A 16,522-nucleotide genomic window follows, 5' to 3' on the forward strand; every position below is an offset into this window, starting at 1 on the left:
ACCTTCCACCAATATCACCCCAATACAACCTTCTACCCATATCACCCCCTCCCCCAAATACAGCCTTCTACCCATCACCCCCCCCCCATACAACCTTCCACCCATATCACCTCCAATACAACCTTCCACCCATATCACCCCCAATACAACCTTCTACCCATATCACCCCTATACAACCTTACACCCATATCACCCCCAATACAACCTTTCACCCTTATCACCCCCCCCCATACAACCTTCCACTCATATCACCCCCCATACAACCTTCCACCCATATCACCCCCCCCAATACAAGCTTCTACCCATATCACCCCCCCATACAACCTTCCACCCATATCACCCCCGATACAACCTTCCACCCGTATCACCCCCAATACAACCTTCCACCCATATCACCCCCCATACAACCTTACACTCATATCACCCCCATACAACCTTCCACCCATATCACCCCCGATACAACCTTCTACCCATATCACCCCCGATAAAACCTTCCACCCATATCACCCCCAATACAACCTTCTACCCATATCACCCCCCCATACAACCTTCCACCCATATCACCCCCAATACAACCTTCTACCCATATCACCCCCCCATACAACCTTCCACCCATATCACCCCCGATACAACCTTCCACCCGTATCACCCCTAATACAACCTTCCACCCATATCACCCCCCATACAACCTTACACTCATATCACCCCCATACAACCTTCCACCCATATCACCCCCGATACAACCTTCTACCCATATCACCCCCGATAAAACCTTCCACCCATATCACCCCCAATACAACCTTCTACCCATATCACCCCCCCATACAACCTTCCACCCATATCACCCCCAATACAACCTTCTACCCATATCACCCTCCCATACAACCTTCCACCCATATCACCCCCAATACAACCTTCCACCCATATCACCCCCAATACAACCTTCTACCCATATCACCCCCAATACAACATTCTACCCATATCACCCCCCCCCCATACAACCTTCCACCCATATCACCCCCAATACAACCTTCTACCCATATCACCCCCATACAACCTTACACCCATATCACCCCCAATACAACCTTTCACCCATATCACCCCTGATATGGGTAATCACCCCTGATACAACGCTACCCTTCTTTGATTTTAATAAACTTTTAAGTGGTGATGCACAAGGTAGGTGCGCCCTTCTCGTTGTTTTCTTGTAGTGCCTTTTGGATACCCTTGGTCCTGAGGGGGGCAGCAAGACCACTTCATTTGTGTCATAAAACCGCCTAGAAGATTCACCTTCCCGCATACCACTTGAGCGCAGGAGAGATATTGTTGTTTTTTGGAAACCAATAGTACCCAATGGAACTCCTTCCCTCTTTCTTTCACCCCTCCTCTCTCTCTTTCTTTCCACCCATCCAATAAATTACAAGGCAGTAGAGAACAGTGCGCCATTGCAAACTTAAATTCTGAGGTTTTAATTACATTTTTATATAGTCAGTCGTGAACTAAAGTGGGCCGGTCTAAGGCATGAAACTCCAGGGCTGAAAAGGAGTCCCACTCCAGCCCTGGGCTGTGTTGATTTTTCTGGTCTGTTCAGTGTTTCACTTGCTGCAGGTTTGATTGCTCTCTTTACTTTGTGGAGAACTGTGGGTTGTTCTGGAACATGGGCGTGGAGCAAGGCAAATGAGAATGGTGAATATGTAGCACTGTCCCCGTAGGGCTTGCTGTGTGATGACTTCTTGGGCCTCCTCTGATTACCTGCAGACAGTCACTTAGGGACAGTTCACTCATCCATCCTTACTCCCAATTGCTCGTTACTCAATAACAGTCCAGGGTTTTTTTTTTTTTTTGGTATTTATTGTGGAACTTGGATGGGAGAAGGGAATAGTGGGATACTCTGACTTGAACTATTTACAATTGATAAGGACAACTCTCACTTAGCCTCAACAGGTTACTTGTGGAAGCAGACACACTGCTTTAAACATACTGCCACTTGTATGGAAGTACTAAGTCTTCTTGCTCTCTCCAGCAACAGACTTGATGCAACCACATTATCTTCAGGACACTCTCTAGAATCCCCTTGACTGACAACCGTCCACTGACTCTTCTAGCTGAAGGAATGGCCCTCTCAGAACAGGCCCCATGACACAGATCTGTACTGTATGCAGAATCAGATCTCTCCAGTGTCTCCCTTCCAGTCAGCTCTGCAAGACAGCTCCTCTCTGACTCCCAGCCCTCAGGTCGATCACCTGAGGCCGCATGGTAAGTTCTACAGAGGAGGGGCAGCCGCCCCCTCCCTCCGGGACCCTGCTTTCCAGCGGAAAGACCCTGAGCACATGTGCCCTTGATATTTATATAGTATCCCAGCGTGCACAAAGGCACTTTCCTCTGCCAGTCACCAGGGCTGCACTAAATGCTTTTGCACTCATTTGTCAGGTTTCCTCCCACTGTTCACTATGGCTCCCTATTGGACCAGTTTGAAGCACTTCAGACAAACTGAGCTGTACCTTAGCATCATGAGCAGGTCCTGCTTTCTGGTAGGCAGAGAACAACATAGATTTACCTGGCAATCTTTCTGGTAAGCAGAAAAGATACAAAACTATACTCTCTCTCTAGCACCTACCTATGAGGGTGCTACAAATATGTATATAGGCCTGGCCAATCCCAGGGAGGTGGCCCAAATGACTGCTGAGCTTCCAGGTCTTTTCCCTTGGAAGGAGATCGCAGTCTAAGAGGGTCTGCCGGCCCCTTTAGCCCACCCTGTGTAATGTTCTGGTACCTCTGGTACCCTTATTCCACTTTCCATTCATGTATGCGTCCCACCATTCTCTTCTGGTAGGTGCGCATACACCTTTAAGACCAATGCTGTCATCACTGAGCGCCGCAGAGCGGCTATTTCAACCGCCAGCGTTCTCACTCACATGTTCGTTCAACCGTCATGGTTGGAGCGTTCCTGTCTGAAGTCAGCATACCAGATGTTACTCGTTCCTGTATCTCGCTACCTGAACTTGTTCTTTATCTGATCCTGTGTCTCGCCACCCGATCACTCCCGGCATGCTGCTTTCACCCTTCACTCTTCAACCTGCCTTGCATCCACGCTTACAAGCGTGTCTCGCTGTGGAACCTCGCTACGATCCCTGTATCTTGCTACCAGGATCACTTCCTCAGACCCGAACCTCGCTACTGATCCCTGTATCTCGCTACTGGATCACTTCCTCATCACCGGACCTTCTACTGCTATACTATAGTGATAAGTACCCCGCAGGGGAAGCCTCCATAACTTACACTACTATTATTTGCATTAAGGACTATTACTACCTATCCATACTATCCTATCATCTGCACTATCATATAGATTGCTAGCTCTTGAGACTATTACCATCTATCATCTGCACTGCTGCACAGATTGCTAGCTCTCCTGTCTACTACTATCTATCCTTGCACTGGGTTAGTCTATCCTGTATTTTGTCATCTGCTGTCCTCACCACCTGTTAGCATACTCGATACTAACCTATCTGCATTCCTAAATACCATCTTAAACTCTCCACTATAAACCTATCAAGTGCTTACCATCCTTGTCACTGTTCACACCTGTCCCTTCAGCTCATCACCTTCATACTACCATATACATCCTATCACTCCAGGAACATCTCATTGAGTGTGTATATATCTGTATGTTGAAGCTGACAGGCCCACGGTGATGAGTCCTGGAGAGTTGGATCTGGTATTCAACATATCTCTGCATGACTACTGAGTGGAGATTTTGCAGCTGCAAATCCAGCCTATATAAAAAAACGCAGGAGCGTTACACCCTGCCATGTGATTGCAGGGTGTTAAGACCTTATATGGGTGACCTGAGGCCCTAATTTGCTGGAAGCTGCAGAAAGTTGACAAAGGGACTGTTGTCTAAGGATCTAGTCTGGTCACAGCAAGAAATTGTCACATGGATGTTGGAAGGAGGCAACCAACTTTCTAAGGACATTTGTGAGTACAGACTGGTGAGAGATCCTAGATACTGTGGTCAGCTAAGTATGTGTAAAGGGGACATACACTCACCAACCAAACCACTTTATTAGGTATACCTTGCTAGTAGCGGCTTGGACCCCCTTTTGCCTTCAGAACTGCCTTAATTCTTTGTGGCAAAGATTCAACAAGGTGTGGGAAGCATTCCTCAGAGATTTTGGTCCATATTGACATGATGCAGATTTTTTGGCTGCATATCCATGGTGTGAATCTCCTGTCCACCACCTCTCAAAGGTGCATCCATGCTTTTATGTAGTTTACTCTAACTTCTGACCCTACCATCTGAATGTTGCAGCTGAAGTCGAGACTCATCAGACCAGGCAACATTTTTAAGCACAATCTTAAAAAACACTGCAAGTAGCCACTAATGCAGCACAAAGGGTTTAATTAATTCCGCCAATACCCACCAATGTGGATGGATTTAAACAGAATTTCCAGTTTAAACTGAAGCAGCCTTAAAAATTCCCCCCCCCCCCCCCCTCCTAATGCCTATGCTGGCTAAGCTGTGTAGAAAAGATGTATACACCTATTTTCAGGCTGCTCCAGTCCGGTCACATCATCCTCTGTATGACCAGTGGTGTATGTAGGGGAGAGGAGGGAGCCCCAACAACAGATGGGACATAGGAACCTATGGATGATGTCACAGCTCCAGGCTTTACAAGCCATTGTCAAGCACTCTCTCCTCTCCCCTGCAGCCACCACTGACTAACACAGGGGATCATGTAACCAGACCAGAGTGAGCTGAGAATAGGTAAATCCAGGGATTAGGGGGCACAAATTACCTGCCTTGCCCCAGGAGCTGACATCACACGCTATGTCACACGTCCCTGGGCACTCCTCTCCCTCAGCAGCGGTGTACCTGGCTCAGGCTGAAGGGGAGACCGTTCCACCCAGAAAAGTTGACTATGGATGAAATATTTACCATGCTTTGTAAGCACTACTAAAAGTAATACTCAAAAAGCCATTTATAAAGCAATACTCCTTTATAACCGGCTCTGTAAATTATGCTTTATAACTGGCATTGCAGTAATAACAAAGCCAGTTGTAAAGTATTACTCACAGAGCCAGTTATAAACCATTACAGAGCCAGATATAAAAGAGTTTTTCTTAATAACTGGTTTTGTGAGTACTCCATTATATTTGGCTTTGGCCCCAATCTGTCACATTAAAATTAAAAAGGTACCATAACCGAATCCACACATCCTGGAACCCCAAATCCCATCACCAACAGCTCCTGCGAATGTCTGCCCCCCTCCGCTCCCCCCAGGCTGCTCAGTCTCTAATGCCCGGGCCTATTTTTTGTCCCAGTCCAGGCCTGCTTGGTTGTAACGAGTTGTTAGTTGAGTTACTGTTGCCTTTCAATCATCTCGAACCAGTCTGCCCATTCTCCTCTGACATCAACAAGGTATTTTCATTCACTCACTGGATATTTTCTCTTTTTCGAACCATTCTCTGTAAACCCTAGAGATGATTGTGCATGAAATTCCCAATACGTAGATCAGCAGTTTTTAAAATACTAATACCAGCCAGTCTGGCACCAACAACAGTGCCATGTTTAAAGTCACTTAAATCCCCTTTCTTCCCCTTTCTGATGCTCGGTTTGAACCTTGGCAAGTCGTCTCCACCACATCGAGATGCCTATATGCATGGAGTTTTCTGCCATGTGATTGGCTGATTAGGAATTTTTGTTACCAAGCAATTGAGCAGGTGTACCTAATGGGGTGGCTGTGTTGTGTCCAGTGTCCTGAAGAGCCTAGTCTTCTTACAGTGCCTTGAAAAAGTATTCATACCCCTTGAAATTTTCCACATTTTGTCATGTTACATCCAAAAACCTAAATATATTTTATTGGGATTTCATGTGATAGACCAACACAATATGGCACATAATTGTGAAGTGGAAGGAAAATCACAAATGGTTTTCAGAATTTTTACAAATAAATATCTGAAAAGGTTGGTGTGGAATTTGTATTCAGCCCCTTTACCCCAATGGTATCAGGACAATATCCCCCCCCCCCCCTGAAAACATCCCCCTGGACTTAGGGTTAGAGGGGGGATATTGTCCGGGGGGATATCGTCCAGGGAGGATATTGTCCGGGGGGATGTTGTCCAGGGGGGAAATTGTCCAGGGGGGATATTGTCCTAGAATTACTCCGATACCCCTAACTAAAATCTAGTGGAACCAATTGCCTTCAGAAGTCACCTAATTAGTAAATAGAGTCCACCTGTGTGTAATTTAATTTCAGTATAAGTACAGCTGTTCTGTGAAGCCCTCAGAGGTTTGTTAGAGAACCTTAGTGAACAAACAGCATCATGAAGGCCAAGAAACACACCAGACAGGTCAGAGATTAAATTGTGAAGTTTAAAGCAGGGTTATTATATAAAAAAAAAAATCCCAAGCTTTAAACATCTCCCAGAGCACTGTTCAATCCATCATCCAAAAATGGAAAGAGTATGGCACAACTGCAAACCTACCAAGACATGGCCATCCACCTAATCTGACAGGCTGAGCAAGGAGAGCATCTGTCTGGGAATATTACATCCCCAGAATCTTTCCTTCTTTCCATCAATGCACACTGTAGCTGCATGATCACCGATCTGTCAACACCTGGATCTATACCTACCTTTTTCACCATCAAATGTGTCCTCCGTTTTAAAATAAATTTACCTTTATACTTTGTCTAGATACTGATTGTAAACGGTTTATCTCTCACCGTATTATAATCACCCAGCTGATCTCATATGAGTCTCCTGCAAGCCCACAATGACTCCCCTCGTTATGTATTAAGAAAATTCAAACGTGTGTTTCATCACACAATATACAGGTACGTATGTTGCATGACATACCTGTCGGTACAATATAAATTACGGCATGAATCCCCACATACAAACACAGTGTGGCCGCCCCGCTAGACCCCTATAGCCTCTCCCTATCCAGGAACGATCAACTATTCAATGGTAGTTGATTCTCATGTGTGTACTCCTATTGGTAATGTGTAATGTAGAACACCTTTCCCTGTTCATGCTAATGTATATGCATATTCTTCTCTCCCTGTGTTTATCATATTCAACGGTTCTAAAATATATTTATTTGTTATACAGAATATATTGAAAGCCTTAGTAACAGCTTCGGACGAAGCTTTCTGAAGTAAAGCGAAACATGTCGAGCTAATGCTAACTAAATATGGTGAATCTATGATAAAACATCAGTTGACCCGGTTGGATGGCACCTCGGTTATTCGGGTATCAATCCGCGGGAATCTCCTGATGTGAAGTATTTCTTGTATATTGTCAATATATTTCATTCTGTATGTGAATTGTGAATCTACTAACTGTGAACCGTATACACATTACATCATGGACCTGTATAGGCCCCTCTTTTAATATTTTGCACATGTCTTTTTGTTATGATATTTGTGTTTTTATTTTTGAATTCTAATAAAGAGTAATTTTTACTGACCCCATGTGCCCGAAATCCTTGTTTTCCCAATCCTTCCAAATTCAAGGAGAGCATTAATCAGAGAAGCAGCCAAGAGAAGAGGCCCATGGTAACTCTGAAGGAGCTGCAGAGATCCACAGCTCAGATGGGAGAATCTGTTCACAGGAAAACTATTAGTTGGGCACTCCACAAATCTGGCCTTTATGGAAGAGTGGCAAGAAGAAAGCCATTGTTGAAAGAAAGCCATAAAAAGTCCTGTTTACAGTTCGTGAGAAGACATGTGGAGGACACAGTAAACAAGTGGAAGAAGGGGCTCTGGTCAGATGAGACCACAGTTCAACTTTTTGACCTAAAAGCAAAGCGCTATGTGTGGCAGAAAATTAACACTGCACATCACTCTGAACACACCATCCCCACCGTGGCTCCTACAGGGTTAGTTCTATACATCTGTAATCAGGGCTTTTTATTCAGCGGGAACACAGGGGAACACAGTGCTGGCACCACCAGCACTGACTGTATATAATGGCAAGGGGTGCTGGGGTGTCCTACAGGGTCTATTGGTGCTGGCTGCTGTGGGATTTATTCTAGTTGGAGGGAATCTATTTTTGCAGGGGGGGTATATTGTTCCCGAGGAGGTCTATTCTTGCTGGAGGGGGACCTACTGTTGCTGGGGGTGGGTCTTATATTGCTCGGGGGTCAGTTGTTGCTGGGAGAGATCTACTGTTGGGGGAGTGATCTATTGTTGCTGGTTGATGGAGAGTCTATAGATGCTGGCTGTTGGGACATCTGTTGTTACTGCTGCCCAGAGACTATTGATATTAGGGGGGACATTTTGTTGCAGGTCGTCTATTATTGTTAGGGATCTATTGTTGCTGGTTGCAGGGAATCTATTTTACTGCTTTTCTTGTTATCATTACCAAATTCCATATGTAGCACTGCCCCTGCAAGGACTGCTTGATATTCTCTCTGTGGGTTCCCCCTGGTTACCAGCACACGGCCATAAGCAAAGACAATTCCTTAATTCTCCTTGGCTCACTCCAATAATCAGTCCAGGGGTATTTGGTTGTTTTTGTGGTTCATTGTAAAATGGGGGATAGGAGAAGGAAATAGTGGGATACTCCAACTTTAACTATTCACAGTGATTGAGGACTCCTATATTCTCTGCTTTACTATAGATTTGGAACAGCCAGGCTGTTGATTCATCCTGCCACTTCAGATGAATGTGGATTAAGCCTCTTATCCTTAAGATGACTTGGTGAGCAACTAGTTATCTTCAGGACACTCTCCCTAGTATCCTCTCTCTCTCTTCTTCGGCTGACACCCATCCACTGACTGTCCTACTAGCAGGGGTGGCCCCCCTCATGTCAGGCCCCTTGAAACGAGTCCCTATACTCACGATACTGTAGTCCCAGGTTCTCCAGGGTCTCCCCTCTCAGTCAGTTCTCCTGGACCTCTGGGTTCAGCTCCTCTCCACCACTCCTCTGGCCGTCAGGACGACTTTCCTGCAAATACATGGCTCCTCTACAGGCAGCCGCCCCCTCCCTCAAGGACTCCGCTCTCCAGCCAAAGACCCCACAGCACATGTGCTCCTGGCTTTTATACAGTATCCCAGAATGTACTGAGGCAACCTGCCTTCTGCCAATCACTAGGACTATATCAAAAACCCATGCACCCATTTGTCAGTTTTCCTCCCACTGTCCAACATGCCTCCCTATTGGACCAGTGTGAAACATTGTCTAGACTGAATGAATCGCATGCTGAGCACAATGAGCAGACCTCACTAGCAGATCCTGCTCTCTGGTAGGCAGAAAGCAATATAGATTTACCTGCAGCCCCTCAAAACTATATTCTCTTACTAGCACCTACCTAGGAGGGTGCTAGATATACAAATTACTTAGCACCACAAAATTATACTTGGTTCTGTGTTCTCTAAAAGGGCAAAACTGGGAGGTAAGTAGGGGGTGGAACCAATGAATGGTGCTCAGAGGTGGGTAGGGGGTAGCAAAAAGGAGTGACTTGGAAATGAGGAGTTCCTGCACCTATTCCCTGAGGGGAAAAAAGCCCTGTCTGTTATTACATATTGTATTAGAACCTGTTTAAAGTGGAACTTTACAATTTTTAATCCTTATGCTGCTAATATTAGAAAAAAGATAGGAAAGTATATCATATTTACTTGTTTTAAAAAAAATTCAAATTTCTTCAGTTACTTCCTGCTTTCCATGCCTAGGCACATGATGTCATACATCCCAGGAGCCTTCAGCAGGGGAGGAGGGGTTTTCTAAGCTCAGCACCCCCTCCTGTCTGCATGCCTGAGCTAAGGGCGGACGGAAGTTAATGCTAAATGAATCATCTGCCCTTTCTCATGATGGCCAAAGCCAGAAATGCTAGGGGGTGTTTTTCAATGCCATTTCTCAACAAAATAAAGCATGAAGACATGGATGGATGGGGGAGTTTGCTTTTGATATTAAAAAATGAATTAAATAGTGTTTTTGGTTTGTGGTGCTCAGATGCAGTGTAGTTCTGCTTTAATATGTCTAAGATTCCTTTCAGAGAGCCGATCTGGATGACATTGGATGGGCTTTCGAATAAAATTAACTGACTTAACGATCACCAAAAAAAATGTTTTGACTAATGTTTTCTTGGTGAATTCTTGTATAAAAATCTACACTTGTCTGGCCAGCTTTTCACACAAATTGCTCAGGTTTGCAGCGTGATTGCAATAGCTCACATTCCAATCAGTGGAGCAAAGAAAAAAAAAAAAACAACACTAAAGCTGGATACACACCATACAACGTTTGTTGTTTGCTTTTCTTTAGATTTACCTTTAAATATGTAGTGCAAGGGCCTGCCTGATTGCATACAAATTGAAAGTGTTTAGGTTTGACCTCATATTATATGGTTTTGGTAAATCTAAAGGAAAAAATCTATAGACAATTGTATAGTGTGTATCCAGCTTAAGAGTACTGCGGAAGTTCTTGCTCTGCTGCAAAATAAATGATTTCAGCTCTGTGTACAACGTCCAGGAACACAGTAGTTGGAATCACTGGATGTCACATGACTTCTTGTCTTCCTGTCTCACTTTGCAAGTTGATTTGGACACAGTTCTTACAGAAGGTGGGTTCATGATTTGTTTCTTTATAAGAATTAAAACTTTGTAAAAAGAAACTTTTGCATGCTTCTAGATGTAACACTGATTCAGTGACTGGTAGTAGTATGCATTTAGCATGTGTTCATTCCAGGGCTGGCCCAAGACATTGTGCTGCCTGGGTCCAAGAATGAAATGCTGCCCCCCCCCCCCCCCCATAAGAAAAATTCACACCCTCAAAAGAGGCCCCCACATTCTATAGGACTATGAAAGCAGTCAGAGGGGTGTGAGTGTGTACAAAGTGACAGCAGGAGCAGGACAGAGCAGTAGACACTGGGCAGATGAGTGCACCAGGCTTTCTACTGTCTATAGTGCCACAGTGCCCTGCAGTGATGCGGGCATGGTACAGGAGAATGCAGGGCTTCGGGCATGGTACAGGAGAATGCGGGGCTGCGGGCATGGTACAGGAGAATGTGGGGCTGCGGGCATGGTACAGGAGAATACAGGGCTGCGGGCATGGTACAGGAGAATGCGGGGCTGCGGACATGGTACAGGAGAATGCAGGGCTGCGGGCATGGTGCAAGAGAATGCAGTGCTGCGGGCATGGTAGAGGAGAATGCGGGTCTGTGGGCATGGTAGAGGAGAATGTAGGGCTGCGGGCATACTACAGGAGATGCAGTGCTGTGGGCATGTACCATGCCCGCAGCACTGCATCTTCTGTAGTATGCCTGCAGCCCCGCATAATGGCAGGTAGTGTGGCTGTGGAGAAGTCTCACTTACCTGTTCCTAAAGGCGCCTTAGGATTTAAAAAAGGCGCCGCTCGGCACCAACACGTCACCGCCCATGCGCCGCCACCGCCGCTCGGGAAAGCCCATACATTTTCAGCTATTTCCGGAAATAGCCGAATGTTTATGGGCTTTCCTGAGCGGCGGCGGCGCATGCGCAGTGTGCATGTCAGGCATAACGCCGCGGTCGCGGACCTTTTTTTTCTTTTTTAATCGAGTAATAGCCGAAGAAGAGAAGAGGCGGCCGGGGGCTGCCCCTCTCTAAGTGCCGCCTGGGTCCCATGGTCACACCGGGACCCATGGTAGGGCCGGACCTGGTTTATTCACACCCCAGCCTTGTAATAATGAGTAAGAAGTTCATAAACAGCAGAATAGGATGGGGGAAACTGCCACTGAAGTTAGCACTGCTCTGTATAATGCGATTCAGAATTTTAAATGCTGCATTCCAGATTTCAAGGGCCATCTTTAAAGCGTAATTCCACTTTTGTTGATAAAAAACATTCCCCCCCTGGGTGATCTATGTACATGACAAGGATTTTAACAAACTTTGTTGCAGATTCCTACCCTTTGTTATTCAGAAGAAATCAATGGTCGTTCCACTTTGCTGAGTGGGTCAAATGGGAGTGGTTTCATAATTATCTATCAGCTGTGTCAGCTGCAGAGCTCTATTGAGGAAACCTGCTGGGCCTGCATCCCATTAGACGTGTTCCTATTGGGAGTATCTCACCAAAAATGACATTTTTATTGCAGGGGATGTCAGAAATCTGACTTGTATCTTAAGCAGACCTCTGGGAAAATTGCAATTTCAGAAAATACAGCAGCTGCAGATTAAAAAGGAAAGGTATTTTTTATAACATTCAATTACAATATGATTTGTGTCGTAATTGTATACGGTATATTGTTTTTTCTTTATTTGCTATTTTTTTCCCCCATGAAAGTGGAGTTACCCTTTAAGGCAAGGCAAAAGGGGAAGCATCATTGTTGCAGTGCCAAAAACAGCTTTCTCATACTTGCCAACTATCCTAGTTTAAATTCCCTTGTCCCTTGCAGTTTTAGTCCCATGCTGTGTCCTGATATCTCAGTGTGAAGTTCTGTTACTAACGCTGCCCAGCTCTGTCCTTTTGCCGTGTATAGATGACTCACCAGCAGACCCTGTGCTTACATTTAAACAACCTGCATTGCTATGTAAATCGCGCAGCATTAATGCATGTAAATAGATGCAGACCAGCTGCATTGATATGTAAATAGAGGCAGCATTCATATGTATATCATGAACAAATTTCCTCTTGGGGTGGGACTTTGAAGGCACTAAGTACTAAATAATGTGAATAACAATCTATTTTATTTATGTTAGCATAAAATCACCAATGCTATATAAACTTGGTTGTACATGGAATGCATATACGTATTACACCAATGTTGATAGACAAAAAAGGATCAACGTCCTCCACCCGACGCACTTCGGTGCTTTCACAGCTCCTTCATCAGGGTTGTGGTTGGCCTCAAACTTATAGATTCCATTGGTGTATACAGCGTTTCCATGTCAGCATTTAAAAACAAGGTCTCAGGAGAGCTGCCCCTTCGTCTAAGGATATGATTAGCACCCAATGTATATACAAGGCTGTGAGGTAGGTATGGTTAGTAAGCAGTACTTAGCCCAACCAGTGTGATTTTTGGCTACTGGGGACTGACAGACAGGTTCTAGTATCAGTGAGCATCAAATGTGGCCTCTCTCCTGAGGTTTGAAGATCGAAAATAGATGTAAATGTACATAGATGAGGACCAGCTGCATTGATATGTAAATAGAGGCAACATTCATATGTATATCATGACCCCCTGAGGTCATATCCACCCACACTTCTGCTGAATGCTGCCCACTGGGGAGGTAAAGGGGCATGCTTTAAAGTCCTGCCTACAACTGTGGTCGTTAAGCCTACCATCAGCCTGTTCAGCAAATTGAAAGTGGAAACCTTTTTCAAAATACCATGAAGGAACAGCACCGTAAATTTTGGTGGATGTAAATACGCACATCTCAGCAGATGCGTGAGGGTGTCATTAACAATTAATGCCACTGCTGTTTATCTGCTAAAGGGCAGCACATTTCTGTGGTGTCAGGAAAGCGATTTTGTATGCGTTCCTGACACAAGAAATGCGAATGCAGGCTAAATGTCTCAGTTACATTGGTGGTCAGTGTAAATCTTCTCATTACATTGGGGCTTGGTGTACAAACCTTTCATTCCCACTAGTGGCCAGTGTGAATGTTTCCCTGCATTGGTTGTCAGTGTACATTTCCCTTTACATGGTGGTAAGTGCAGAATTGCCCTTACATTGGTGGTCAGTGTAACATTGGTGGTCGGTGTGGAAGTATCACCTTACATTGGTGGTCAGTACAAATCTCCTCAACAGTGGTTGTCAGTGTAAATTCCTCTGTACATGTAAGTCATTGTATATTCCCCCTCACACTGGTGGTTGGTGTAAATGCTCCTATTACATTGGTGTCAGTGTAGAAAATCCCCTATTACATTGTGGTCAGTGTAAACCCCCCCCCCCCTCACATTGGTGGTCAGTGTAGAATCCCCCACTATATACTTGCCAAAGATTTCCAGCTTTGCTGTACATGATTCAGAATTTGCCACGGTGTACTGTCTCCTAACTAATCCCATCCCCCCATCACTGCCACTGATCCCATTAACCCCTCAGTATTGCCACTGATCACACCCCCCCCCCTTCCTCAGCATTGCCACTGATCACACCTCCCCTTCCCCAGCATTGCCACTGATCCCAGGAGTCCTAGTATCCCTAGGAGTTTTATATCTATTGATGAGTCCCCTCACCTCCCCAGTTCATGGCGTGCAGGGAAGCAACCAATCAGTTTGCAGTAATGATGTGCACTAACTTCTAGCAACCAATCAGTGAGCAGTAATAATGTGCAGTAATCTCTAGCAACCAATTAGTGAGTGGTAAGGATGTCCAATAACCTCTAGCAACCAATCAGTGAGCAGTATTAGTGTGCAGTAATCTCTAGCAACCAATTAACAAGCAGAAGTCATGTACTGTAACCTCTAACAAATAAAGAGTGAGCCATAATGTGTGCTGTAACCTCTAGCAGCCAGTCAGTGGGCGGTAATGATACACTGTAATCTCTGGCAACCAACCGCAAATGCTGCCTGATCTGATTCAGTAAACTGATTTTCTGTCTAAATCATTTTATTGGTTTATAAAAGATGACAAGCAAACAATACAGAAGTACAGAATTATATGTAGTCAACAAACTACATAGTTTCCACAGTAAATGTTAGCACAGGGAAGGAGCATGATATATATATACAACATAAGCTACTGCCTGCCTAGTCTCTCACTTTGGCCAGGGGAGCTTATTGTGGGAGTGACTCTTGTATTATACACGCCTCCCCCTCAGGGTCCAATGATGTTAATGTGGGAACTAAATTTCTCTTTCATAGGGTCGTTGTTAGTTTCTATGGTGGGTGTATTGTTTGCTGGAGGGGTAAGGGAGGAATGGGGGAGGCGTAACTTGGGGTGTAACACAGCATAGTTCGGTCATAATGGGATGATTTGTGTGGTGCATTTAGTGGCAAAATAGTCGTGTTATAGCCATCATAAGGGGGGGGGGGGGTTGTTTGCTTTTCAATATGGACCATTATTGGTAGAATTTGGCAAAAGTGGAGGCATTCATTGCCAGTAAGCATTCATAGTGGCGGTTCGCTCGAACCATGTGTACTACTTCTGAAATATTCGGGGAGTCTTGGGAATTCCATCTCCTGAGTACTGCGCCACGGGCTGCTAGGAGGATGTGTGTTACGAGGGGTCTCATGTGGTGAGGGTATAAATCTTTCCCTAGGTTGAGGCTTACTAGGCTGAGATTACTAAGCAGATTCATGCTTGTGGTGGATGATAGTAGATTGAAGACTTGTCTCCAGTAGCCAGTTAGGCTGGGGCAGTTCCTTAGGATATGCATCAGACTACCTGTGTGGCCACATTTGCGCCTGCATTGAGGGGAAGAGGAGAAAAATAATTTATTTAACTTCCAGGGGGTGTAGTACCACTGCTGGGTGATTTTAAACATCATTTCCAAATGGTTTACACAGTGTGAGTAACGGTGTGTTGTTTTAAAAGCTAATTACCATTGTGGCAAGGGGTATGTTGTGTCAAGGTCTGTTTCCCATTTTTGCATGTTAATGGATTTGAAGGGGGCTTTTTTGTCCTGCAGGAGGGTATAGAAGAGGGAGATGCCTTTGGTTTTGGACAGGGCCGGATTAAGAGCATCATGGGCTTGGTGCTGAGGATTTTGAAGGGCCTTAAGGGCCGTGCCTTGCCATGCACCCAGAGGAGGAAGGGTGCAGCCATGCATGCCTAATTCAACATGGGATGCTGTCTCTGAAGCCCATAAACACATCCATGCATCGGCAACTTTCCCTCCTTGTCCGGCCTTCGCTCTGTGTGGGGAGGTTCTGAGGGTGCTGCCTGGGGAAGCGAGCATAGAAGCCAGACTTCTGTGTTTACAAGTGACAGAAGAGCGGTAACAGTGAATATGGCCAACCCGGGGCCTATATAAAAGGTAGGGGCCTGGAGCTGCAGCTCCAATAGCCCCTACGTTAATCTGGCCCTGGTTTTGGAGTCGGGAATCAAGTAGAATTTTAGAGCCTAGGGGTGTACGTTTAATTTGGGTATCGGATGTTTGGAAAGGAAGTGTGGCTCCGTGTTCGCATCGGTGGACGCATAAGCGGGTGCTTCTGGGAAAATTACACCCGGACATGATGTTTTACGTGATGCTTGTGGGTCCTTACTAAGAAGAGATGGACAATTGCTGGGCTCCCTCCTCTCTACCTAGCATGGCAGGTGCTGCTGGATAGAGAGGAGGGAGCCTAGCTAAAGTCCATCCCTGCTTAGTAAGGACCCAGAAGCATCACCTAAAATATCATGTGTGGGTCCGGCTGTCATTTTCCTTGGCAGCTTTGGCTGGGGAAGAAGCAAATGCAGCACAACCTGTGCTCTATTATCCTCAATGGAGACAGAATATTTGGACAGCAAACCCGATTGGGACATTAATGGCAGAACATGAAGTAATACATATGTGCAATGAGATAAATAATACAAACTTTTTTTATATCCAATAAAAAGTGATCCAAAAAGGTCACAATATCAACACAATAAAACAGATATACTGTCAGTGTACACGTG

At 45.2% G+C, this 16,522-nt stretch overlaps 1 protein-coding gene across 1 annotated transcript in view; it reads left to right on the forward strand.

Annotated features, from left to right (window-relative positions):
* Positions 1–10,454: 10,454 nt before the first annotated feature.
* Positions 10,455–16,522, forward strand: part of LOC309569408 (arylamine N-acetyltransferase 2-like) — a 66,226-nt gene continuing 60,158 nt past the window's right edge. The window contains exon 1 of the mRNA XM_082275227.1: positions 10,455–10,567. The gene's annotated coding sequence lies outside the window, so the exon portion shown is untranslated. The remainder of the gene's footprint in view (positions 10,568–16,522) is intronic.

Source organism: Pelophylax lessonae, assembly GCF_965119305.1.
Source record: "Pelophylax lessonae genome assembly, chromosome: 13".
In the NCBI taxonomy this organism is placed as follows: Eukaryota; Metazoa; Chordata; class Amphibia; order Anura; family Ranidae; genus Pelophylax; species Pelophylax lessonae.